General features: G+C 42.4%; 1 protein-coding gene across 1 annotated transcript in view; it reads left to right on the top strand.

Annotated features, from left to right (window-relative positions):
- The first annotated feature begins 884 nt into the window (after positions 1–884).
- Positions 885–26,222, top strand: part of DMBX1 (diencephalon/mesencephalon homeobox 1) — a 43,439-nt gene continuing 18,101 nt past the window's right edge. Inside the window, exon 1 of the mRNA XM_078673476.1 lies at positions 885–1,005. The gene's annotated coding sequence lies outside the window, so the exon portion shown is untranslated. The remainder of the gene's footprint in view (positions 1,006–26,222) is intronic.

Raw genomic sequence — 26,222 nt, forward strand, 5'->3', positions numbered from 1 at the left:
ATACAATTTAAAGATGGCAGAAGCCAGGAATAAGCAAATTACTATTATTAGTATTCACAAACGAGATCACTGTCGTATTAGGAAGCCAAATATCTTCGTTTACAGTATAATATTCTAGAAAATACGAATAGCGGACACGCACTATATATACAGCTATCAAGTAATTGCAGGTTATTAATTTAGCACTTAAGACCGCAGAAACGAAGTATAAAGTGCTATCTAAAAACAAGATATTATTAAAGTACACAAAAAAAAATCATCTTCTGAGTGGGAGGCCTTTCACAACCTCAACATATGTCTTTTTAGATTAAATCATACCAGTGGCGGAAGTGCACTATAAAAAGGCAAGTGTCACAACGATTTATAACTATAGCGCTTCCATCCAAAGCGCTTTACTTATAAAAAAAAAGTCATACAATTATTACCCAATTGACATGCAATCGATAAAGCAAAGCTTTCACTGGCGGTATTTAAAAATGTGTAAACGAGCCCGCCTTGGTCGCTCCGCTCTGTTATGAACCGAAAGTAATACGTTTCCCCATTTCCAGGTGATGGATAATGGAGCGTGATGAGGACAGAGGCATCCTGGCACCGGATGCCAACCATGCCCCGTCCCTGCATCCAAGGAGTGGCTGCCATTACCTTGCAGTCAGATAATTGAACTTCACACCTGGCTGGCCTCGAGTAAATGGCTGGGACCACGTGAGGGAAGGCGCATGCCCTGGACCCGCCCCCTGTGATTGGCAGGCCGAGGGACCAGTGGGGATGCAGCAGGGCTGCTCCGGGCTCCCGAGAAGCTCTTTTAAAAATCCTTGTCCGGAGCCCGGCCTCCAGCAGATGACAGCTGAGGCCCGGAGAGCGCTCCGGAGAGGATGGAGTGACGAGAGACAGTGAGAGCGGAGTGTGCCAAGTCTGTGGGAGCCGCAGTGCAGCGGGGAGTCCAGTGCTGCGAGACCCAGGACAGACGGCTGCCGTCAGAGGGGACCCGCCAGCCACGGCCACCAGGTAGGGGTGCAGACTGTGTCTTCCCATCCCCCGCTTTCCTTGTAGTGGACCGAGCCTCGCGAGCGCAGCTATGACCCAGGATGACCAGGCGCAGCGCAACTTTTGCAGCATGCGCGCCCTTTCCTGCCAACCCACGAGAGCAGCAGCCTGGCAGCGCGGAGGGGGCACCGCGGAAGTTTCTTAGAGGGCCAATATTTTGTGTCAGGAAGCGCGTGGCAAGGCGTATCTTAAAATGAAGCAAGGGCAGCTTTTAAAGAAACCATTGACGCGTGTGACATTTTTAGCATCTTTGTTTTCAGGAAGTATTTTGCAGAGTTTTAAACTTTGTAGCAGAGAAAGTTCTGAGCACGGAAGGTCAGACGGCGAAGCGTGCACTAAAAGCCAAAATAAGCTCGGTGTTGTTATTTGTGCATTGAACGTGACTTCTCTGCCGTTTGCACATGGCTAATATGTGCACAAGTCACAAGTGGACGTTTCTTGGGGGCGTTTCACGTCTCGCGCACTTCTTTCCAAAGATGCTTAGGAAATGGCATTTCTACAAACATCTCGAGTTAGTGGCAGCAGCAGAGGCGCCTACACCCACCTCTGCCCACTGCCCGGGTGATGTGCCAAGCTGACCCCAAGTAGCCCCCAACGCCCTCTCCTATTTGTGCACGTAGGGTCACAAATACATTCCCCAAAGGTCCGAGCATACATCACGTGTAATAGGCAGAACAGCCGTCCCTGGGTTAGCAGAAGCAGTGTCGGGGAGCAGAAACCTCTGCTGTTTCAGTCAAGTCTTCTGTGGGCGCTATCAAAGCGCCTACTGTCCCTAGTGGGTGGCGCCCTGAATGTGTAGTGCTTGTATAGTGCACACCTAGCTGGGCATCAACGCAGCGCTGTACCGCAGGCTGGCTGACTGAGGGTATGAGAGTGACAGCAGTTACTACGTGCACTCCTTTTACTACTGGTATCACGGGTACTATAGTACTGTCCTTACTATTGGTATTATTATCACTACTATTGTGACTGTTACTAATACTTTACAACTGTTCCTTTACTCTTGGTATTGAGACTCGATTACTGTTGGTACTACTGTTACTATAACTCTTACACTTGTGTTTAATATTGGTATCACAATTTACTATTGCGGGTTACCAGTGTCACCACTAGCGGTATTACTCTGACTACTATAGCTAACACTGTTGTTGTTATGTTCACAATTGGTATCACATCGCCCACTGGTTTCACTATCAGTTTAATTATTAATACTGCCAGAGAGTTGTAATATCGGTATCACGACTACTAGTGACATTGCAGTCGCTATTGGTGCTCTTGTCGCTGTACTTTTATCTATCACTAGTGAGTTCCCTGTTGGTTGGCAGATGTTGGTGATACATTTTGGTGTCACTGTTACAATGATTACTGTTGCTATTGTGTTTCCAATGAACATCAAAGGCGCTAGTGGTTCTGCACATATTAATTGGACTTGCTATTTCTGTGATTGTCACTATTACAATCACTAGTGCAACAAGGAGAGCTTTTATATTGTAACTAGTTAACTACCAGGTTATAATACAAGGTTAAAGTTGCCCGGAGCAGTGGTGCTGGGGCAGCTTTCAGAGCGGGGTTACTGCCACCAATGTCACATCACAGGAGTCACGGGGATTGTGATGAATCTAAACGTTGCACAATTGGAGCAATGAAGTCACGCCAATTCAGCAGTGGAGGGGTGAGGGTGCAGTGTGTGCTCGGTGGTGCATTGGAGCTCACTGTCCCAAACAGGTGCCTAAAGCATGGTGCGGCGGTGCAGCCATTTACTGGCGGTGCACTTTCCTTTGAAATGGCCTCTAAACTTGCACAGACACACAGTTTCCTGATAAAACTATGCAGCGCACACGGTCATGTTTGGAAAATTGGATTCCGCAAATATTGATCATTTGTGCATCACCAAATAAAGTGCTTGATTCATTTTGATTCTTCGTTTCTGCTTACCTAGCTCCTGATATATTTTTAAATATTTACATAGTTAATTTTCAGGAATTTAAATGATGCTGTCTTGGCACTCCCCATGCCAAAGAAAGATCGCTGCAGAGTTAAATGTACAACGTCCTCTCACTTTGCAGTCACGGAAAAGTGGACACCAATCCACATGTCAAAAGAATAAGCAGCGATTGTCAGAAGACATAGCCTGGCATTTGACCCTTGTGTTTGAACGCAGTGCATACAGGACAAGATACAAATAAAAATCAAGGCATCTTTATGGGTCTTCTGAACCTCAGACTGTTTTTTTTTTGGGGGGGGGGTGGAGCTGCCGCACCCCCCAGTACTCCTACCTCCAGCGCCTATGTCAGGAAGCTTTCAGAACCCATCTAAGATTATTTTTCATATGTCCTACAATGTAACAAGCCGCCCCCCCCCCCCCCCCTTAACTTTTTGTTTAGGAACACTTTCTGTGTTTGAGTTTTAATGTCTGTTCCACCCATGAAGCCTGAAGTCCTCTAATCCCAAAAGACCAACTGGATCGAGGTCTGTGATGATCCACACACACGAGATCCCACAAGTCGAGGGGGGGGGCTGTTGAAGAGTAGGCCTTCTAACATTTCATTCACGGAGCGAAGTTTCTTGGAGCTTACATTTGAGGAAACAGCAAAAGAAGTATGTTTTTGCAGGGATTTGGGGATATTGGAATTTGTTTAATTTATGGCGTGTGGAAAACGTGTACCAATACCCTGCAAGCGGCATTGTTTAGCGAAAGTTTACTGTAAGAAGGCTCCGGCACTAGCGACGAGCCGGGAACCTTCACGTGCAAGGAAATGGCACTGAATTATTAAGCGCTATTTTAACCCACCTCAAATGGTGCGCGTGTTTACCAACCACTGGCGGATGAAAAGCTGAGGCAACTCGTACAGGATATACAACTTGTAGGTTACACACAGCCTCTACTACCGGTTCTCAGCCCTCTAGTTATCAATCCACCCGTGCTTCAGTTGTTTCTAAGAAATCAACATATTAAAACGAGCTAGTGCCAAGTGCTCATTGAAAACCTTCTAGGCGCCCGAAGAGTGAAATACTGTCTCCAGCCCCCTCCCTGCCTGCCTCCCTGACCCCGCCTGCTCTGCGCAGTCTGAAGCGTGCATGTGTTTTTATCTGCGTTTCCCTGGGGTGTCAGATGCGCCAGGCCCCCCTGCACATCCGACTTACTTAATATTCGAGCCCCTGAAAGAGCGGGACCTCGTGTTCGGGCCCCGGGGGCGCAATCTTGAACAGAGGCGTCCGTAATTTATAGGGATCACAGGCTGCGCGCGGGTCCGCGCATCTCCATAATGATGTTTTAATAACAAACAGACCCGGCGGGAGAGAGCCCGCGGCGGCGCACAGGCGGGGAGAGTGCGTGTGTGCCCGGTGCGTGTGTGCGTGCGGTGCGTGTGCGTGATAGGAGTTCCAAGGCCGTGGTGGACCAGGAGAAACTAAGGGGGCGTGTGTCGGGCGGTGGGGTTTTAGGGACAGGTGGAGGAGGAAGCGTACTTTTGGTAGAACATTCAAAATTTGCTTCAGGTACAAACTGCAGGCGCAGCGCAGGGGTATGTGTCTTGCTTTACTACTTATCAGCACAGATAGAAATGCCAGGCAAAGGATACGCTAACCAGTATGCGGTAAACCACTAGAGGCAAAAGAAGGTTGGAAGTAATCACGAGCCAGAGGGAGGCAGAAAGCGACAACCAGGAAGGCTTGCTAACGGGGCATTAAACAATCAAAACAAAAATCAAACAAACGCAGGGAAAGGATGCGGGTTGGGGCCAAAGCTACCGACTTGGGAACTGGGGAGAGAGAGTCTGCTCTCGGCGCCGGCTCGACGGCCTGTGATTCTGGGCAAATCGCTTCATCTCCCCGTAAAAAAAGAGAGTGTCTTTCTGTAATGTAACTGTTGCTCATGTAAAGCCTTAAAATGCATACATGCTCATGAAAATACCTTCGGGTCATGTTCGTGCTATATAAAGCTGCAAAAAATAAGAAAGACGTGAGAACAGCATGAGAGAAGGAAGGAGACGGGTTTGGGGGAAGGAGACAGCAATAGAGAGGCCGCACAATACATATAGAGACATTGTGGGGAAGAGTAAGGAAAGGATTCAATTCAGAAAGGGTGGAGGGAAAACTGAACGGGAGAGAAAGAGAGTGCTGAATAGAGGAAATGAGTAGAGAAAAGGGGAAAGAAGCTTAAGTAGAAACTAAAAGAAACACCCAAACTGATGTAAGATAGAAGAAAAGAAAAAAACAAAAGAAATCTCCAAATTGTGCAAAGAAAGAGGTTAGAAAAAAAGAGAAGGGAGCAATTCTCCATGAAGGGTGGCAAAAGAAACAGAAAGAGGGACAGTCCGCAAGAGAGTTATCAGTAGCGCCAGCGGAGGGAGTTCCGTGGGGCGGTGAGGCCGGGCGTGGGAGGGGCAGGGTGGGGGATAGTAAACACCTGACTATGGATCAACGGAGGTAAGTAAATAATTAAATATATAAAATAAATTTCGTTGCGCGCACTGCAATGAGGCAGGATCAGACTGGGACAGAAAATAGGCACAGGCACCAGAATAAAAGTGGCGCCGCACTAGCAAATCAGATAGCTGAAAATAATGGCCCACATTTGCAAATTGGGTCCGTTTTGCATTTGTAAAGACACCCTATAGAGGAGTTTTGTAAGGTGTGTGAACAAATGTATTTCTGCTTGCTGCAAGCAATGTTTCAGGTAATATCAGGGGCCTCCACAGGAAAAACCTGGCCACAAGACAATAAAACAGGCCCACAAATAGCCAAATAACTGGCCCACACACTGACCTTTCAGACCAGCCCATCTGGCACTGCCTGACCATCATATAGACCAGTCTGACCCTTCATTGCAGGACAGTGCCTACAATGAGCGTGACAGAGAAAGCAACAGAGACATAACCCAGAACACGAGGGGAAGAGCCATCCAAGTTCGTAAGAGCCAGGCAAGTTTCTCTTGTACTTTTAAACCATCACATGAGGGTAAAACAAGCATTCTGTGACCCGCCGCACACGGCACCTCCATCCTTGGGGCCCAGATAGCGCTTTCCTATACATGGTGCGCTTGGAGGGATGGACAGTGACTTTAAGGGGCAGGAGAGAATTCGAGTCTGGCCTAGGGGCCCGCAGTAGGCATTCAAAATGCTTTAAATAATGTCAGAATAAAACGCACCCACATGAGATAGTGAATCTGGCCGTCTCCAGGAAAGATGAGTCACAGGATGCAGGACTTAAAAAATAAATAGGGGCAGCCAAATAAAAAGCCAAAGATTTATAGGCAGGTCTGAAGAGAACATTATGTATGCGCTTCGGCACCATCCTTAGTGCCCATGGGCAATATATCCCTGTTGTAACAAATCATGTGTATACCTAAAAGAAAATGAAGTGCTGCCCCCTTGAGGCTGGACCAGGAAAGGAACTTTCTGCCCACCCCACCATCTAAGAAGCCCACTGTCTCGTAGCCTTCCTGGTTGTTTCCCAGTGTATTATGTTTTGGTATTCATATAGCACGTACCTAGCTAAGAAGCGACAAAGCACTGCACATTACCCGGGGGAATGGGAGACGATCTACAAGATTCTGTACATTAAATGTAAATCAAATTAATACAACTCATAACCTCATGTCACTTTTGTTTAGGCGCATGCAGATGAAGTGATTTGCCAAGCATCACACAATGGGGAGTCAAGCATCAGGACTGGGATTCAAACCTGGGTCCCAGGCACCAAAGTCCGCAGCCCTAGCTGCTAGGCCGCGCTTCCCGCCGAGGTGTTCTGAATGACCTGTCTGGCACTGGGGGACTTCATGCTTGTGTGCTGTGGCTTTAATCATATTTCATAGCAGGAATAACAGCTATGAATCTTATAAACATTTACAAAATCACATAATGTGACCCTTGGGGTGGCAGTTGTTTGCGCTATACAAGTGCACAATACATACATACATACATACATACTAGTGATTATATATCATGCGCACAATGATGGTGTATCTAACCACGCTTTAGGATACCTTGACTTATACCACTTATATTTTTGCATGGGTATACGTTTAAAACTCAATTGCATGAACATTGTATGGGCTGTCGTACGTCTTGAGTGATTATACCTGGCGAACAAGCGTCTGTCTGTATAGTGAGCATAACAACTTGTAGGTACAAGGATGTAGGTAGCACCTATGTAGTGCAAGTCAGTTTGCAATGATCATGTGTTGATCTGTGTCTTAACACTTATCTTCAGCAAATGCATGGGAAGCATCCCATTACTGATGGCCTCACTTCCACTACACATTATAATTTGTCACCATGACACTTTCTTCTTATTTTACATATGCATATGTGTACTTTTAGAATACGTCATACCCCAAAATTCATTATGAATAATATCTTTCCCTTGAATTACAGATTGTTTTTGACTCTGATAGTCATTACGTTTGATACTATTAAAGTTTTAGTTTGTGCAAAATGGGGCATGAAAATGCAACAAAAGTTAAAAAAGATTTTAATTTTAAACTCAAGTTATACACTTTTTGTTTTAAAAAAAAAGGTACTTTAGTTACGCTAAATTTGCCTGTAACATAAAAAATAGCTGTGTGCACCCCCAACGGCCTAATTGTACTACACAGTAAAAAGTATCCCCTGCCGTACATTGTAAAGATATTGTAAAACACTGAGGAATTCTGTGAACCATATAAAACAATGATGTCAAATGCAGAGTTCAGTTATAAGGTCATAGAACTCCAAGGTTACTTGTAATATCCGTATAATTTACAAAATGGGGTATTTTGTTCCTTATAACACATGGTAACAACTTCTTACAAACCACTTAAATCTTTGGTGACTTGCTTTCTCAATGAAAGGGATAGTATTATTGCAGACAACAATTATAATAGCTGAATTAGTGCAATATTAAGCACATCAAAAAGCAGTTAGTAGATTATTTTAAAAAAAATCAGTGTAATGTAAGTGAGATCAAAATTATACTGTGGCTCAGAATGTGTAGGAAAATAATGACAGGTTCTATTTTTACTCTGTGTAAAAAGTAGACATAGTTCCATGCATATCGCCTTACTGCTCATCACTGTTTGTTTTAGAAAAGCATACCAGAGAAGGAAAAGCCAGTTCCTGTTTCCTTGTTTATACAGCAGCCCTAATTATGCTCTGTGACCTGACATTGACCTTGGCTGATGGCTCTGGCAGCAGTCATTCTTACATCAGAACTCAACTGAAAAAGGTTATTACAGTTGAGAAATTACGTCATTTGATTATTACAGGTATTTAGAGATGTCACAGGTTCCCTCCAAAGAGGAAATTAGAGACAGGCTTTTATAGAGGTATTGCCGGCTCCCAAGTATTTTAGAACAATCACACAGAGTAAGTAATTGTGCAGGCTCTTTTTCACACTCATAGTCAATCATGGGAGCCTAATGTAAATAATTTAATATCTGCAAAATCTGAGATGACACATCCAGTCTTTAATATCTGAGTTACTCGTTCTTTATTTTTATACTATATGTAAAACAAAGAATGGGGTTTTGCATTGTTGACAATCCATAATTAAGCGGAATGACAATATCCCCATGTTATTCCTTCTAATGCACATATTTGTCATACTGCAGGGTTCAAAACCAGTACGGCCTGTAATTTATCTGGAATGGCACTGGCCCTGGCCCACGAGAGAGCTTTGGCTACTGAATAAAGGGTCTTCTAGACCACTGTCACTGCTCTTCGGAGAAAGAGCGTTCCACCCTTCTCTGGACTAAGCATGTTGCTTCAGTATTGGCCTGTCTTTCAATGTCTACCTAACATATTTGTAGATTTTTACAATAAGCCTCTCTTTTAGTATGCAGTATGCTTCAACCTTATACACACATAATGTAAGTATTGTTAAAAAAATCATTATGTATCATGAAAAAAACGTCAATGGTCGTGTTTTGAGCCACACAGAATTTTCAGGATTCTCCCCTTTCATATTTTTAAGTTTCAAAATGAGGCATTCCAAAGAAAAGTTTATGGGGAACATGACCTCATTGTAGCAGATGACCGGGATCCAGAGGTTGTGTGCATAAGTGTATAGTAAAGGGGTTCAGGCTAAGGGCAGAATACAGAAAACAGGATGTGACGGGAGAGGGTCGAGGAAGCTAAAACACATTTGTGACAGGACTGGATAGCACACAGAACAGTTGTGATGCTCTTCACATCACATACAATTCTAATTTAGGAAACAAGGACATTTAGTATTGATTCACAATCAGAATCGTTTTTAACCCATGCCAAAGACAAAGTTTAAACTTTATTTTTGGAGCTCTATGATCAGGGACCCAGTCGCAAGACCACAGGATTTCCCTCAATGTCATCGGATTTTCCCTTTTATTTGTGCACCAAATTATTTTTTCTATGTTTGTCGCTGTTCACAATATTCCCATTCGACTAGGGTGAAATGTTTGAATGGCTCCTTATGACTGATGGATCAAGATGCTTAGGAGAGTTTGCCTTTTGCACAAGCCCCATCATTGAGGCAACTCGACCCTATTCTTCGAATAGACCATTATATTTCTTATACTAAATCTATCTCAGTGGCCTCTGTTGGCATGGAACAACAGGACAGTATCAATGCGAGTTTTAAGACTGTTTCTGCACACTCTGGGTATTATAATGATGTTATTGCACTATGCCCTGGTCTTCCCTAGCTCTGCCCTCTGGAGCCCAGCCGGGCCAACACAATTTTACGGAATGATGCGTTGGTTGTAGTATTGTAAGTACATAACCACGATCTCGACCCGGTTTCTAACGAGACATATTCAGGGAAGTAATTATATTCGGAGTGCAGACACAGACCCGGAGGCAGAATCATCAGCATGTCAGGAGGCAGGGAAATGGGCAGTCAATGGGGGGCCTGGGGCCCTCAGCTGGAGATTCGGTCTGTTTTCCCACTAGAGCAGAATGTGTGATCTGAGGCACAGTTTGTTATGTTTGTGAGCTTCTCTGCCATATGCTAGTGTTCAGGAAGAGGGCATGGACATGTTTTAAGAATCATATGAACCATGGGAGTACATATTTGCCTGAATACTGTCTAGTTGTAATATAATTCCTCAATGGTCATAAGAAAATAAAAAATAAAAACTGTTCCACTGTAATACTTTTTTACATTCGAGCCATGGTGTCACAGTGCTTGCACCCAGAGCCCAGTGTGAAAAGCAGCGCCATGCAAGAAGTTGATGCACTAAAAAGGAGCTCCTTTCGGCCTTCTTCATCTGTTTTGTCTGATTACTACCCAGTGGCTTGCAATTACCTTACCACATACAGTCGAGGGCCGTTTATCATATGTGTAAGAACTGGACATTTACATCTGTTGTTCATATTTAGGAACACATACCGTGTGCTTCTTTTTAACACCTTTCTTTCCGTTTAATATGTGCACATGTCTTTCACCTCAGTTTCCAGTTATGTTAAAAGGAGAAAAGAAGTAATTAATTTCACAGTTTCTTACAAAAAAAAATACAATTCTAAATATTTGAGAGAGCACCGTGATTAGGAAATGAACAGATCTGAAAAATCAGTAATACTTTCTGCCAATGGATCTGTAAGGAAACTGTGCCTTGGATGGGACAAGCGAACGTCTTCCGGGTGCGCATGCTCCCTTCCTGGAGGAAGAGAGGAGCTCGCGCCTCCACCAGTGATGAATGAAGGGCTCTGAAGTCGAAACCTATTTGCTCCTCCATTAAATGCTGGGCCCAATGGGGATAGGGATGCATATTTTACACAAACAGCCCTCATACATCTCCGCCTCTGCCTGCCCTCAGGCCCTGGGATAACAGAAAAGGGGTGGGTGGGAGGGGGCGTTATGTGCCCACTGCAGCCACTTACATAGGCAGAAAGGTAAATGTTTAGCATCGCAGCTTCTGTCTGAGTGATCAACACTGTACGCCATCTCTGAACCCCCATCCATCAGGCAAAGGAGCGCGCACGGAATGTCACCAGGGGGAGGGTACAGAGAGTAGCTGCTCTAAACAAGCATTGGCAAAGCCAACAGGTCTGGCCCTGGTAAGAATGCCGTCTCTTTACATGTATTCTTTGCAAACTTTGGAAATTGGAGAAAACATAATGCGGGCAGTAATAAAAAATGCAGGAAAACTAGAGAGCAGCTCAGCAGCCGATGCACACTTCCCTGTCTCGGACGTGCACTCCTTTTAAGACAGCTGTGCACATTATATTAGCTAAATTCTTCACAGTGATGAAGTGGGCCGAGTCACGGCTCCATGCGGTATTCTGTGCCGATGATAGCACAATGTGAACGGCAGTTGAACAGAGCAGGAGATGAAGAGGGCTGGCCTAAGAGCCATGCATGTATGTGTCTATGCATGCATTTTTTAGATATTGTTATAGGAAAACATGAGACCAGACATAAAAAAAGTAATATTTTAGATCATTTATCACTTTTTTTTTTTACATAATTTCAATACATGCTCTAGTATTAGGATTTCGATGCCGTCACACCATTGAAAGAGCACATTTTTACACCAATAAAAAACTTTGGCACTGTGGGACAAAACTGTTTAAAGCTTCCAGAAATAGTATACATGCACTCAGTGTTGATTCTGGAAAAAAGTAGCTGATTAGGGAGGTTTAAGGTGGTGGTTTCCAAAAGTTGCATTTCCCATTCAAACTTTGATAGAATGTTTTGGTCAAGCACACCGCAAAATCTGCTGAAAAGCTTCACACACTGACTGGACGAGGAGATAGTCTTTAGTGTCAATCAAAGCAGTACTTAAAAAAAAAAAGTTAAAATATGTAATAAGACCTCAATTTTGTGACTAATGTGACATTGTGAAAATCGAACCTCTTTGTATGACAGACTTTTTCCTATTTCACCCTTCATCGGCGGAGCATCAAGCACAGGCTAGAAGCCTTGCTAGGAAAATAGAAGCACATTTTGGTCTGCTCATCAAACATAGATTTATGGTACAGAAAAGCTGGGACAGCTACCATCTAATCCATGCTTTAAGTTTGTTTGGGAGCCTCCAAAATTCCTGATAAGTTTAGAGGCGGTAGGCCTGTCAGTTTGTAGGGTCTTTCTTCAACACAACCTATGGGTGGAGGAGGCTTAGGACAGCTGATAGCTTTTCCTGTCATCCACCATCATGGGACAGGGGGAAAAAGTGCATGACCTCTCCTTCAGGGAAAACAAAAATACAAAAATTAGCAACAGCAGGGACCTGCGATCTGCTGAGGGCCTGTCCTCCTCCATGGATAAAAACAAGTTTCTATTAAAGGCAGCAAAAGAATGCATTTTTCCACATCTGCTTGCAGTTCGTGAAATGCAAAAGTACTTCTTGTGCCTATCGTGAGGACATCTATGTGTTGAATGTAGTACTGCAGGGAACTGACTAGAATTAATGGCTACGAGGATATGGATTCCTTGTAAATGGAGTCATAATTAATATATAAATAATGGTATCTACAAACACAGATGACACAAAATGACACCATTAATTCCAAAACTGGTGGCATGACCTAACCCATAAACTTTCACATAGCAGCAGTATTTCCTCTCTGTATGTTCTTTCAAAGGACACAATTTCTGACAGTAGTACTTCAACCTTGCAGACAATGGTGATGTAATGTATCATATGAGAATACATCCGCAATTTCAATTGTGTTTTAATTTCTGACATCATAGGCAGTGCATTTGGGTCGGGTTATATTTTCTCAAAATTATTGAAGCATTTCAGAGGTTTCGATCATGAATATATTACCCTTATAGTTTTAAATATATTTTCAAAATACATTTTTAGATATTTACTGATAGTATTCTTAATAGATACTCTTTAGACTGTAAAACACTTTAATCCAGTTTGCTGAATCTGCACACAGTTTTTAAAAACGTTTTACATACACCTATTGTTGGCCAACTAACATTTCTTGCAGGATATTATTAAAAGGAGAACTAGTTATACAAGGAGAACCAAAAGTTCTATTTTGTATAGAAAATCAAATATCAACAAAACAGCTAAAACCACTGGAAGTTGATCCAAACTTGGGCAAGAAGATAGCGCTTGATGTAACTTACTTATTGGAGGAGGTTTGTTACAAAACTGTTTAACTGCTTTGGAGGAAATCAAACTACAAACATTTGGTGATATCTATTAGATTAGGGTTGTGAACCAGAGCCTAGAATTAAAATTGAATCTGAATTCATAATCTTGATTCAATGAGATCTGAGACTCTTCCTCCACTCTTTGGTTCGACCACAAACTCCTGGTTAATGAACCTCACGTGAAAAAATATTTTGGGTATGTAGCACATCCTAATTTCCAAAGGGAACCAGAGTATTTTAAGTTTAAGTAAAGTTAAGATGGAAAATATAGGAAGAATTCACCCCATTCACAACCAACTCTCCAAATGTTTGCAAATCCTTTTATACTTCGGTTACCAACGACACCTGTGTGAGGTTAAAGAAACACAGGGTAAGAAGTGTTAAGCAGGGATCTCAGAATTGGGAGTAGCACTGGGTTCAGGGAACCTGAACACAGAGTGTGGTTGATGGCCATGCCCCATGGTCCGTGCCTACCATAAACATGAGTGTGCTCTGGGTTAAGACGGTATGGGGAATGAGGCGAGGGGACAGTCAATTGAGGCTGTTTTGCTCAGAAGTTAAACTTATCTTGATCATTGTTAAAGGATGTTGTAAGGCTGCAGTACCACTATCAACTTCTAGATTTCATTGGAGATTATTTATATAGACGTGAAAGGGTGCTTTCATTGCTCATACAATTCATTGTCACCTATATAGACGTTAATAGCAATTCTTTTTGCAGTAGAAGCACTGGCAAAATGTAAGTGTCCATACATAAATATGTGATAATTGACCTACCTATAAGTTATGCATGATATATGTAGAGGAGCTGGCCTGCATTAATTGATTGCTCAAACATTACTTAATGGATTTACACCAGAAAACAAAAAGCACTCTTTACAGACCTTGATCTAGTTTTCTGCCAAATTTGGGGTGAATCTGTTCAGCGATTGAGGCTGTAGCTGTGTCTAATGTTATTATGGGAAAATGAATGGAGAAAATGCGTTGTGGGACCCCCCTTTTTTCCCGACTCCTGCTTGACGGTTCACACCAAACTTTCCATGCACAAACCAGGCAAAAAGAGCACTTTAAAAAAAAGTTCCATGGAGATTAGTTAAACAGCAACAAAGTTATTAGGAACACAAAAAAATGTATTTGCTATCGAAACACGATCCTAACTGCTACTGGGTAATGCAACCTATCCATCCATCCATCTACCTATCTATAGAACTATAATGTAAAGTATTTATCCCTGTTGTAAATGGGCTAGGGCAACTTCAATCAAATGAAAAGCTCAACAATTTCTCAACGATACACAATGAGAATTAGTGACACTAATATATAGAAAAATACAAAAATGTATTTATTATACATAGTAGTAAATCTAAAAAAGAGAAGTCTAATCATTATACATCTCTAGGCGAATGTTGACTTGAGCAATATATTTAACTTCAGTCATTCGTCAAGCCTATCAAAATGATTATCTGCAGAAAAGTATTCTTTAGATGAGAATACAATTCATTAATCAGCAGATTATATTGTTGTAAAAAGTATCCATTGAACACATGATTTATCTGGTGGTTTCCAAGTTGTATCTCAACGCGTGTTTCGGCAGCCCACACTGCCGCTCAGGAGTTCCACATCCAAAACAGTATGTTCTGCAAGAACAATTACATATCACTACCATGTCTTAAAGTTAAAACCAATAGTGTCACTATACAGAACAAGTGGAATAAACTTTTTTTGATAATCATTGGACAAAATATCACAATCATTTTGATGCAGTTCACATCTATTTACAATATAGCCGAGCCTTACAGTGATGGTATTTATCCCGGCACATTGTTAAAAGCACACTGAATAAACCATGTATATAAATAACAAAATCATCTTCGTTTGTGAAGTCGTTCTAACACAGTGAGTGTAAGCAGTGTTTTTGCATGCTAGTTACTTTGATCTTTGGTAATAACTTGAAATTTGATATTTGTGCTCTCCTAATGAATGTGTTGTAATTAACAAGTTATTGCGACACATGTTGATATGGTTAGGATTTTTGTCCATAGTTATTCTGTTTTTTTGGTTTACTTTTATTTTTGGTGTTGTTCAGCAAATCTACAGTAAACCTTACAATTATATTTCACAAATTCAAAAGTTTAGGCATGTTAAGCTTTGTACACATATGGCCAATCAGAAAAAGTAAACGGGGTGAGTGAAACTTTTGGCGTTTTCATTATTAATTCCCTACAGATATTTTGCATTCAGCTTCAGCAAATACTGCTGAATGGAATGATAACATTCTTCAATTGAAACTATAATTTTACTAGGCTTGGTCTGAATTATTTTGATAATTTTTGAGAAATGTCCATTATCAAACAGTATGAGACGGACTTCGAGGGACTGTCTCCAACCCTCCATCTCAATATTCCTGAGTGGCCACATACATATGTAACAGACACTACACGGACATCCTATGTACACTAATGGATTACAAACACACCTGCAGTCATCCATGTCCAAAGGGATGGAGCAAAGGACCTGTTTACGTGGGTCTTCCAGACTGACTTGCTGAGGGGCACCCAAATCAGATGAGGTGTGCTTTTGGCGGTTGAGCCAGACCAGCCCAGAGGGTTAGGGGCAGCGATGTATATGCAGAGTGGCAATAGTTGTGTGGCGGTGGGAGTGAGGCAGGCGGGTGCCCCCAGCCAGTCAGATCTAGTGGCCAATCTGGCCAGTGTGTTGCCATGGCTTTTGAAGTTTGGAATGTTATCTGCCTCTGATAGGGGGATTGGGGCTCTTGTCACACAGATCGATGACCTGGAAAAGGCCAGGAGTTTGGTTGAACACTGTTAGAGATCAGGGGTGCAGATGGTGCATGGGTGCTCTGCTGCTCCGGCAGGAGGACCGGGCACCGCACCGGGACATTAGTGAGCCAGGTCATACATGCAACCCAGTCGGTTGGCCAGGAGCCATCAGTGACAGGTAAGACCCTTTCAGAAAGTGCGTACGGTGGTTTAGCAGTGACGGGTATGACTCCAAAGGCTCATTACCCTCAAAATGCAGGTTCAACAGCTCTGTTGCTGAGTTTAGGTTTAGGGGAAGGATGGTCAGGTAATGATCAACTGGCAGGCATACACGGCTGAGGTGAAAGAAAAGGAGAGGGGCTTATGTGGACATTTTTTATTTACTCCTTGCTAAACCTGTTAGACAGGAAGCAAAGCGATGCAAGGACTGCTCTCATGCCAGGGACTATAGCCACTGGCCTTACAAGAGGTTGGTTGAGGAAACATTAGTCAACTGGATAAAAGGGTCATCCATCTATCAGGCGATCCTCTCTGAGCGTTTTAACAATCTGGGTGCACAGTTGTCAGAACAGGAGGGTGCCATGATGTGTTTATCAGACTGCAGAGTCACGTCAGATTCCATTGTCAGAGAAAACCCTCAGACCACATGTATGATTCTCATGTGTGTTGAGGTGAAAAGGCAAAAGTGTACTGAAATTGCTCTATACAAGGATGCACACTCTCATAAATCACGTAGGGGATCTTTTGCATCCCAGCGCTTTCCTTGTGGCAGCCGCTACAGAAAATATATGTGTATAGCAAGTGTGAGTGCACACATGCCCCTACCCGCACTGCTGTGAATGCAAAAAACTTGCTGAATTAGTGCACCTTTTACTGGCAACAATTTGCACGTTCAAAATATTATACACACAAATGTATCTTAAAATGTTGAATGCTTTATTGCGGATAATTCTCCGCAATCACACTGTACATGAACATACTGTACAATAATAATGTGTTTCTTTAAGATATATCATGTACATATCATCAACTCAACAAACAACGATGAGTTTCCATGGTTGTTTCCCTTCCCAATGCATTTCGGGATGCAATATCCCTTCATCAGGGGAACTGAAATGAAAACATAGAATCTTGGTTTAACAGACAGGCAGAGTCTCATCATGATCAGATTATAGAATGTGACCCAACTCCTAGTGTGAAAAATAGATAACATACTGGTATGCAATGGTGCACTGAAAGGTGTCCAGTAATACCCCATGTGAATGACAAACCAACCAACCTTCACCTACTGATAAACCTGTTCTGTTAGTTAGATGTCCAGTGAACAAGCGTGCTACCTTGTGCTTAAAAAGTCACTGATGTGCAATACACGAAAAAGGACTTTTGCTACGCGGTATTCGGAGTGACTTGCATGGTTTTCATCAGTTACAGTTTTTGATCATTGTTTCTACAGTTTCGTTCAGTTGTTCCTCGACTTGGTAAGATTTTAGTAAGAGTCCTTTTTCATGTATTGCACCCTGTGGCCAACCCCCGGCACATGGCTGATGGCCATGCACATCGGGTGTTGATCACCCTCAGACAGTTGAGGAAGGGCTGTCTGTCGGTCAGTCCCTGTGGCAAACCTTCCACTGCAGATGTCGCCATGCTCTTATAACTTTGTAACCTTTGTAATCAATGTAACTTGTTACTATGACCTGATACTCATGTAAAGCGCTCTGATACCTCCGGGTCTAGCCAGCGCTATATAAAACATTTAAAATAAAATTAAAATAAATAAAATAAAATAAATCTCACAAATGCAGCTACATCTACACTTTATGAATTTGAGGTACACAACCTTCCTGTTTTATTTGTGGATGGATAAGTGAGGCATTTCTTAAGAAGTTACATTTAATTACACCTAATACTATGGCATGCTTTCGGCTGATTAGAGACTTTGGGCAGCAGTGCCTAGCACATACTTTGGTATGTTAAATGAATTAATTAATTTTATTCATGTTCGAATACTTAAAATCATTACATGTAAACAACATAACATAACAGTTTCCTATGTGCAATAGTAATAAATATTAACAATTATATATCAAAAATGCAATCAGCAATACTTCTTTAAAAAAAGCAGTGTTTGTAAACAACATTAAAATTCTTTAAAAAAAAGAGCATCATGAGTATTGTCTCCTTTGTTCTTACACCCTGGTTTGCACTAAATAAAAGACCACAGGGATAATGCATTAGTCAAGAAAATGTGGAGTGCTTGTATTGCAGCAAGTGTGGCCACAAGGACCGGCCTAACTTTGCTTGTATCCCTTGGGCAGCAGTGCCTGGCACATGCTTTAGCATGCTGTTGAGGGTGAGTGAGGTTTAGGGAGAACAAATTGCAGCTGAGAAACTTTAGACTTCCAGCTTAAATTAAAATAGATCTGAGACAGAGTATGTTATAAGCTCAGCCAAGAAGTAGCGATGGCCGACGGGGATGAGTCAGTGACATGCTAGTCTTCACAATGAAGGATACAATGGACCCCTAAATGGGGGGGAGGGCGCGATGCTTGGGATCCAGGGCCTCCGTCGTCCGGGCCCCTCGCTATCCGGAGTGCCGGCCGCGGGAGGCTCAAGCCAGATCATGCCTCCACGCTTTCTGGCATCGTGCCTCGCAATAGGTGGGCGGCGGGAAGCACGTCACTGCTGCGTGCCGCCGCCAGGGTGGACAGGAAGGGGTATAAAGGCCCCTTACCGTTGGCCTTTTTCGCTCACCAGGCCATCCCGGCAACGACGGAGTGGACAGGCAGCAGCTTCTCCCTTCCACTCGACCCTAGTTTTAGGAGTTGTAGGGGGTCAGCAGGGTCCAGATTCCAAAAGTCACCCATAGTTAGCAGGGGTGGAGGGTCCTCCAGAAGCAGCTCCCCCTCCCCCCAGGACAGCACCAAGGGGTAAGGTTCTGCTGTCCTGGGCCAACCAGAGGATGTATACCACCTCGTGGGCTAGTGTGCAATTAGATCATTGGGGTCTGCACGGGGTGCCCTGCTCCTACCCACCTCGTCGCAGCCTCTGGGGAGCTTGGGGTCGGTGCCCATTTGAGAACAATGGTACAGAGGCATGGGACCCCCCCTCATGAATACAGGTGGTTGCACCTGGGGGGTCCAATGGCATCCAGGATTGTGAGGTGGCCCCTGGGGCGGAAGGGTTCTTCAAGATATCTGGCAAATGTTCTTCACCTCTTCACCCAGAGTGTATTTTGTTTGCACATGATTTTGTCATTTTATATATGATTGGTATATATAATTTTATGCTTCTCACTTACCATTCTGATATTTAAGTTGAATTTACAATCTTTGCACAATTTTGTTATGCTAATGATGAATGAAATGATCCACTAAACTAAGCCCGTCCCAAGTCCTGTTGGTACCTCGTTTGGGTGGTGTGAGGGTTCGGTCCAATCGTAGGCTTCCGGTTCCTGAGGGTTAGAACATAGCACTCTCATGTCAGTTGCACCCAGGAAGACCAGTACAAATACAGCAGAGTTGGGCACTGTCTTTTAAGCACTTCTGAAAGTCAGTTAGGGCTGGATCAGAGTCAGTCACATGTCAGGCTGTTACCTCTTTAAATTTGGCACGGCAAGGACATCTAGCCACTTGGAGTCAACAGAACCGGAAAGCTTGGAAGGGTCTCTCACCTGCTTGCCTGACTACTGTGGAAATAGTACCCAGTCACAGTCAGTCACATGCATGGCCTGTGCCTCCTAAAGTTTACCATTACATTTTTAAGTGACCTGGAAACACTAGGCCTCACTATGCTTCATCGGGTCAGCAGGTGGATCACTCAGCAAGTTGAACACCAGCTGTTTGACACAAGTGCTGATGAACAGTTCACAAGTTCAAATCCTGGCCTCACTTATCCAAAAGTAGACAACCCAATTACCTCTAAATTGGGTAATAGCAACACGGGGTATTTACAGTGCTTTGAAATAGCAAAAACGTGCCATGCAGTGTTACATTAAAACAAGTTATTATAAATATGCATCAACATATAGCATATGTGTAAAAATAAGATGATATTATACATACATGAGAGTACTAAGTGAAATGGATCTTGGAAAAATGAGTCAAAATTGGTAGGAGTAAAAGCGACCAATAGTACACTCTAGTACAAAACCAGGAGGAAAAAAAGGCTAATTTGTTTAAAGTTGTGTTACGCTTACCATGGAGATCACATATTAGTAGAATCTGCTACCACTTGCATCTTGCTTTGCACCACTTGTACTGCCCTTGTTGCCTCTTCGAAGTCATGGAAATAGTCGCCTGCACAACAATCCATGGAGAGGCCAATAGGTCTGGGTTTCACGCACTCACACACACAGTATTAGCACATTACAATGAGACACTTCTGGGGGAACCAGAGCAGGGACTAAGAGGGTTTGAACTGTAAAGTAGCCCCTCATGCAGTTTAATACAAAGACTTAGGTGGAGGCAGAGAATACACCCAAATAGCCAATAGCATTAGGTGAGAGAAAAAAAACTCACACATGAACTCCCACACGTTACATTTCCATTTCAGGCTCTTTCAATAACACAATATCTTTCCTTAGTGTTGACTGTTTTTTTCTTCCGATGGGCTTTGTTTGATCTGCTTACGTTTTCTGGTCACATTTAGTTTACATTGTCAATGTATTTGTAAGGGGGAGGTGGGGTTTCCACTTGGCTGACCCCTCATTTTTTCCATGTAAATGATAGTCATAAATATCTAATCACACCCTGCAGCTATGTCAGCCGTCTAAGCGAAAAACCCATTAATGAATTATCTGACACAGGAGAAAAAATAGAGCGTTCAGCCCCTAATCCAGGAACAGCACATTATTCTGCAAACTCCGCCATAAATTGTAATTAGGTCGGAAGAACTGAAACAGACTGTGTAGGTTCACCCGGTGCTGACATAAACGATTTCAATGAATCCATTGTATTACCCCTGGCATGAGCTGAAATGTGTTCCTATCTTAAGGTATACAAATTGTTTGCTACTATATTAATAAAAATTTTCTTTACGGTAATTTTTCTATAATGCAATTGAAGAAAGTTATTTTTTTAAGCATACATAAAACCATAAATTCATATTTGATGTCAATCCTGTAATATTAAATGGAAATGACTATTTTTTACATATTACTATGCTATTGTTATCATTGTTGTTTTAATGGTAGTTGTATGTTACTAATACAATTAACACTACTAATAATAACATTAATTGTATATGCAGTACTAAAATGATCATGATAATGGTTATTATTAATAAAAGCAGTAGTAATGGGTTTTCCGATGAAATAATACTATAATGATACTAGTACTAATAGTAACAATAAATAATATCGTTATAATTAATAATAATAATAATAATAAGAAGAAGAATCCCAGCATTATTGTTAGTGAGGGGTAGACTTGTTTAAAGACATGAAAAATGCCCCCGAGATCTCTACCGGGACAATTAATAAGGTTTTAAGGAGCCTTTAATATGACGCGAGGGAGGGCGAGAACATGAAACGGCAGAGGTGGGAGCCCCTCCCCCCCACAAATGAAGTGATTACACCGCTTTCAAAACGCATCAGTCACAGCACATTAACCAAGGGGGGGATAATTACCCCAATTAGAAGGCTGATTTATAATTAATGGCTCGGACCAAGTGATAATTGGATGTTAATGGATAACAGTTTTTTCTCCTCGGGCCTGGGAGCCGTCGACGCCATCCCCCGGGCGGGGTTCCCGCCTCTTCGCTCGCAGCGCTGAGTAAACGAGGAAATAAATCCGTTATTAGCTGATTCAATGGAAGCGCGCGGCATTAAGGCTTTGGGGGGGATTTGCGCATTTGGCATCAGCGGGGGACTCTTTCTCGAGTGAGTGGGGCGCATGACAGGCTTTTGAGGACATCTCGGCTGACAAATATTTATGCAGTTTGTCGTTTAAAGTTCTTGCCTGTGAGAGTTGTCTATGATAAAATACGGATGCTTAGGAGTGCCAAAACAAACCGAGTTAATTCAGCAGACGTAGCCCTCATTGGTGAGTTAGAAAAGGTCTTGGAATCCATTCCCAACCAATGCCCGGCCTCTGTGCTGCGGCATGACCAATAGGAAATAAGAAGACTGAAAATGGTAATACATAATGTGAAGTAGATATGGCCAAATGAAGTTCTAATATGGTTTGAACAGCACAGGAAGTGAAACTAAGCTGAGCCCACTGAACGACCATAACAAATCTTACTTGTGACTGTACATTCAAATTACAAGATTATGGGAAATACAGTATGTAATGTCATATTATACAAAAAATGTATTTTGAGCACATATCTTTCCTCAGCGCCTGTTCAAAAGCGTATTAGCCTGTAAAAAATCGTACTTTGGACGCATATACGCCCTGTTGCAGCATTTTTCATTTTGTTCTACCATGGTACAGTCAAAATAAAAATTAAACATTAAAAATTAGAGCCTATTAAGTGACCCCATAGAATGCAGAGCTTATGATCCAGACTTCTCCAAACCTACAGTCTGTGCGAGATTGGTCTCAGGCTCCAATAAATTTAACCACATCACATCTGACCTGATGTTTTTGAATTGACTACCAGTCGAAGCCGGAAGTGCCTTGAAATATGCCTGCGTTATCCACAAATAGCTCCACTCCAAATCTCGAACTATCTCTCAAGGAAACGCGTCATCTCAGGCAGACAACGTCAACTACGCAGTGCACATTTCCTTCATCTGGAGCTCCCCAGCAGTATACAAAAGAAGCCCCCCCAAGCAACCCTTCTCTGGAACTGCTCACAAACTATTGAACTCAATTGATCTTGCATCAGCTATGTCTTTGACATCTTCACAAGCAAGATGGGAAAAGATGGGAAAATTGCTTGTGCAGCAGTATCTCATTTTAACTGACCGCCCTCTCTCATTTCGCTACTCTCTGATTATACATCTTTTCACCATGTGGTTACCTTCTGCCCTCTTTGGATTCTCTACAAAGTTTCTGGAATAAAACATTGCAACGGCATTATGCGTATAAGACCATGTAAATAGGAATCTCATAGTCTATTTGGGTGTATATTGCTAAGCTTAAAGTACCATCATTTTTCCGAACAGAGTTGAGAACTATCTAAGGGTTCACTGCTTATACCAACCTCGCCACTCTTCATTGAAATTCATCAAATAATCTTTTTGTCACTAGAAAGTCACAAAGTCACACCTTTTCGACTAATACAGGCAATATTTTTGTATTAGGTTCCCAGATTCCTTGTTTAGCCCCCTCACAGCCCCATGGGTCTATTTCATGCAGTACAAAAACTTAAATAAATAAATAAATATTTTCAAGGCCCTTGTTGCCTGCCAAATGACCATTTATTGCTGTCTATGTAGTCACTGTCTTGTCTTGATTGAGGAAATGTCTTCCTCACGTGCCCCTGTTACATGACCCTCAAAAAGTCGTCTGCACTTTCAAATCCTTTGTGGCAAACAGTAGCCTTTTTCAATTTTCAAAGACATTGTTGATGTTCTGCAAAAGTAAGCTCCATTAGTGGCCATCTTTCTTAATTTAAAATAGGCCTGAAAAGGCTTCTATTAGACGCTTCGAACCACTGAGCTATGTAGACCCAATTGCCATGGGGTACCGCACAACCATGTGAACCTAGAATCAAACCCATGAGCTGGAGGCTGCACACAGATTTTCCAACAGCAATACACCCCAATTAGACCACTTGTTGCTACAAAATTCAGTGATCGTGGATAGATGCACCTAAATATTAGGGATACTGGGGATAAAAAGGCTGACTATTTCCTCACTGAATATGTTATGTTTTGCTATGCTATTCTATGTTATGTCATGTTTTGTTAAGTCGACATGTTGAAAGCCACATTACAATGTGCCCATGTCCTAGAAGTGTCTGCATCCTTGTACAGGCCTTCTGCAGGCACCCTCTTGATTTATGTATGGGCATAAGCAGAGTAATCATGTTACCGACTGCTACCCATCGCTTGTCCTTTGGTATCTCTGCCACTGACCTTGCTACCCTGCTTCCAGAGGTCACGAAGGAAAGTAGTAAGAAAAAAAACAATTTTGCAAAAAGGAAAAGTTTTAGCTTTATCCGCTCAAACTTCAAAACTTTGAGACAACCTTTCATCAAGACGGCGACATGCAACCAGCTGTGCAAGCCTGAAAACACCAGAGAAAATGCTCACAGACTGCCTTTACTGACTCTTTGTTTAATTTGACAGAGTTTTATATAGCTCATACTTGACCCGAATCGGGTATCAGAGCGCTTTCCATAGCACCGGTTGCATTACATCAGGACACATTCATAGTTCTCTTCCTTCTGTTCTTACATCTGATCAACACTTCCTCTTTTCATTTGCACCTCATATGTTACTTATATGTAAAATTACCTCACTCACATGTCTCAGTAACATACATTCGTTTGCTTAGTGTAAAGAATTCTTTGTAATGTAGTAAATGAAAAACAGATTGGCATGTGTGCTTTGTAGGGCTCTTTGGCGAATTTTGGATTCTGTTATTTCTTTTTAAAACATTTGAAAATAGTTTTGGTCGGTAGACATTTTGTGCCTCAAATGCTCATTGAGCTGCCACCTTGCCCTTAACTGCCATTCTGATACAATCTTGTCGTTGTCCCGTGTACCAAGAGGTAGTCCATTTGCAGGTCAATTTATTTGCTAAAGGACATTGATATGAGCTTTGTAAAAAAGCAAAACAATTGAACTAATGAACTAAATGCCTGCTGACCTGCCTGTATGACATGTATGGAAATATAGTGTAATGCAACAAGTTCTTTAGTCTATACATTTCACTGTGTCATTACTTAGCCTCGTTCTGAAATCTGAATTCTGAATTGCAAATTCATTTAATCTATTTTGCTTGGAGAAATCCTAGTAAAAGGTTCAAGCAACATAAGGGTATGCAAACTGAATTGCTTTGTAACAAAAGGGTCATGATGTATGGATTAAATGGGGAAGACGGGCTGGTAGGGCAAAGCAAGGCCCGAAGGCCGCTGTTTCTTTCACTTAGCTGGTGTACTGCTTGTACCTATTCGACATTCTCTCTTTCTGGGCCCCAGAACAGGGTGCCTCCATCCTTTGATGCAAAAGTCATGCACATGATATAAAAAGAAAAGGCAAATCCACAAGACAAGTACATTCTAATTGCATTGGCTCAAAATTTGTGTCAGAGGGTTCTCCATTTGTTGGCCTCTGATTTGCACAGCTAGACAATGAGAGTTCGTATCTCACTGCTTTTTGGTTTTTCACTTTGCAGCAAGGATGTGACAATAAATGTGGTAGAGCAACCCTTGCACAATTTTAGCTCTGGGTTGTTTGAGATGGTACAGTGTCAGGGTATGATTGGGCTGTGCGCTGCACTCGCATGGGAGACGCAAGGGTATGCCACTGCAAGAGGAACAGGGTAGTATTCATATGCAAGCACCCTTACATCATACTGAAGGAACACACTGTTTGGAGCCACCCCGCCAAGGTGCTAACTCTCTGTAGATGTCCTTTCCCCATAGCAAGAGTAGACTCAAAGATGAAGTAAGCCACACTGCGTGGGTGAGGCTTTGGCATGCTTATAAAGTACATATACATAGCACAAACTGTATAGTTCGTTACATCCACTATAGGATACATAAGAGATGCAGAGGTCACTGAAAGACATTAAAGCAGAGGTGCCTACCAACAGGCATTAGAAATGAAGTGCCTAGAATGAGAGCTATGAGAAGGAGTTCCCGACACCAGACATGAGAGACACAGTGCCTAAGAGCCGGCCTACAATATAAAGTGCCAGCTCCTGATAGGAAACATGCAGAGTCTATTATCAGGCATGCAAAATGTGGTACCCGCCACATGACAGGGAAGATGCAGTGCCTATGATCTGTTCTAAGAGGTGTATTTGCAGATTTGAGAAATGAAGGTGCTCTGCGGAGCCAGTGGGCATGCTCGGTTTATTTGTTTGCTTAATGGAATATAAAGATTATTTTAACCAATGTAAGCACAATTCGACAGCTTGTACAACACAGCGCTGACTTGATGAATGACTCTCTTACTTGAACAAAAAATGGCTACACAGGATTTTTTAAGTGTTTAATTTATTCTAGGTTGACCTAGCGTAAAAGCACATACAGGCTAGCAACGAGTGAATTTCCAGTTAACCCCTTTGCTGGTTAACACGATTCTCTAGACAGAAATATCTATAGAGGGTCCCCTGGCTTGAAACTGACAAATGTACTCCGATATATTTATTTTATTGCACAAAAACGAGTGCTGGCAAAATTTTACATTTTTTTGTCTGAAAATTAGGA

Source organism: Lissotriton helveticus, chromosome 1_2 (assembly GCF_964261635.1).
Source record: "Lissotriton helveticus chromosome 1_2, aLisHel1.1, whole genome shotgun sequence".
Classification (NCBI taxonomy): domain Eukaryota; kingdom Metazoa; phylum Chordata; class Amphibia; order Caudata; family Salamandridae; genus Lissotriton; species Lissotriton helveticus.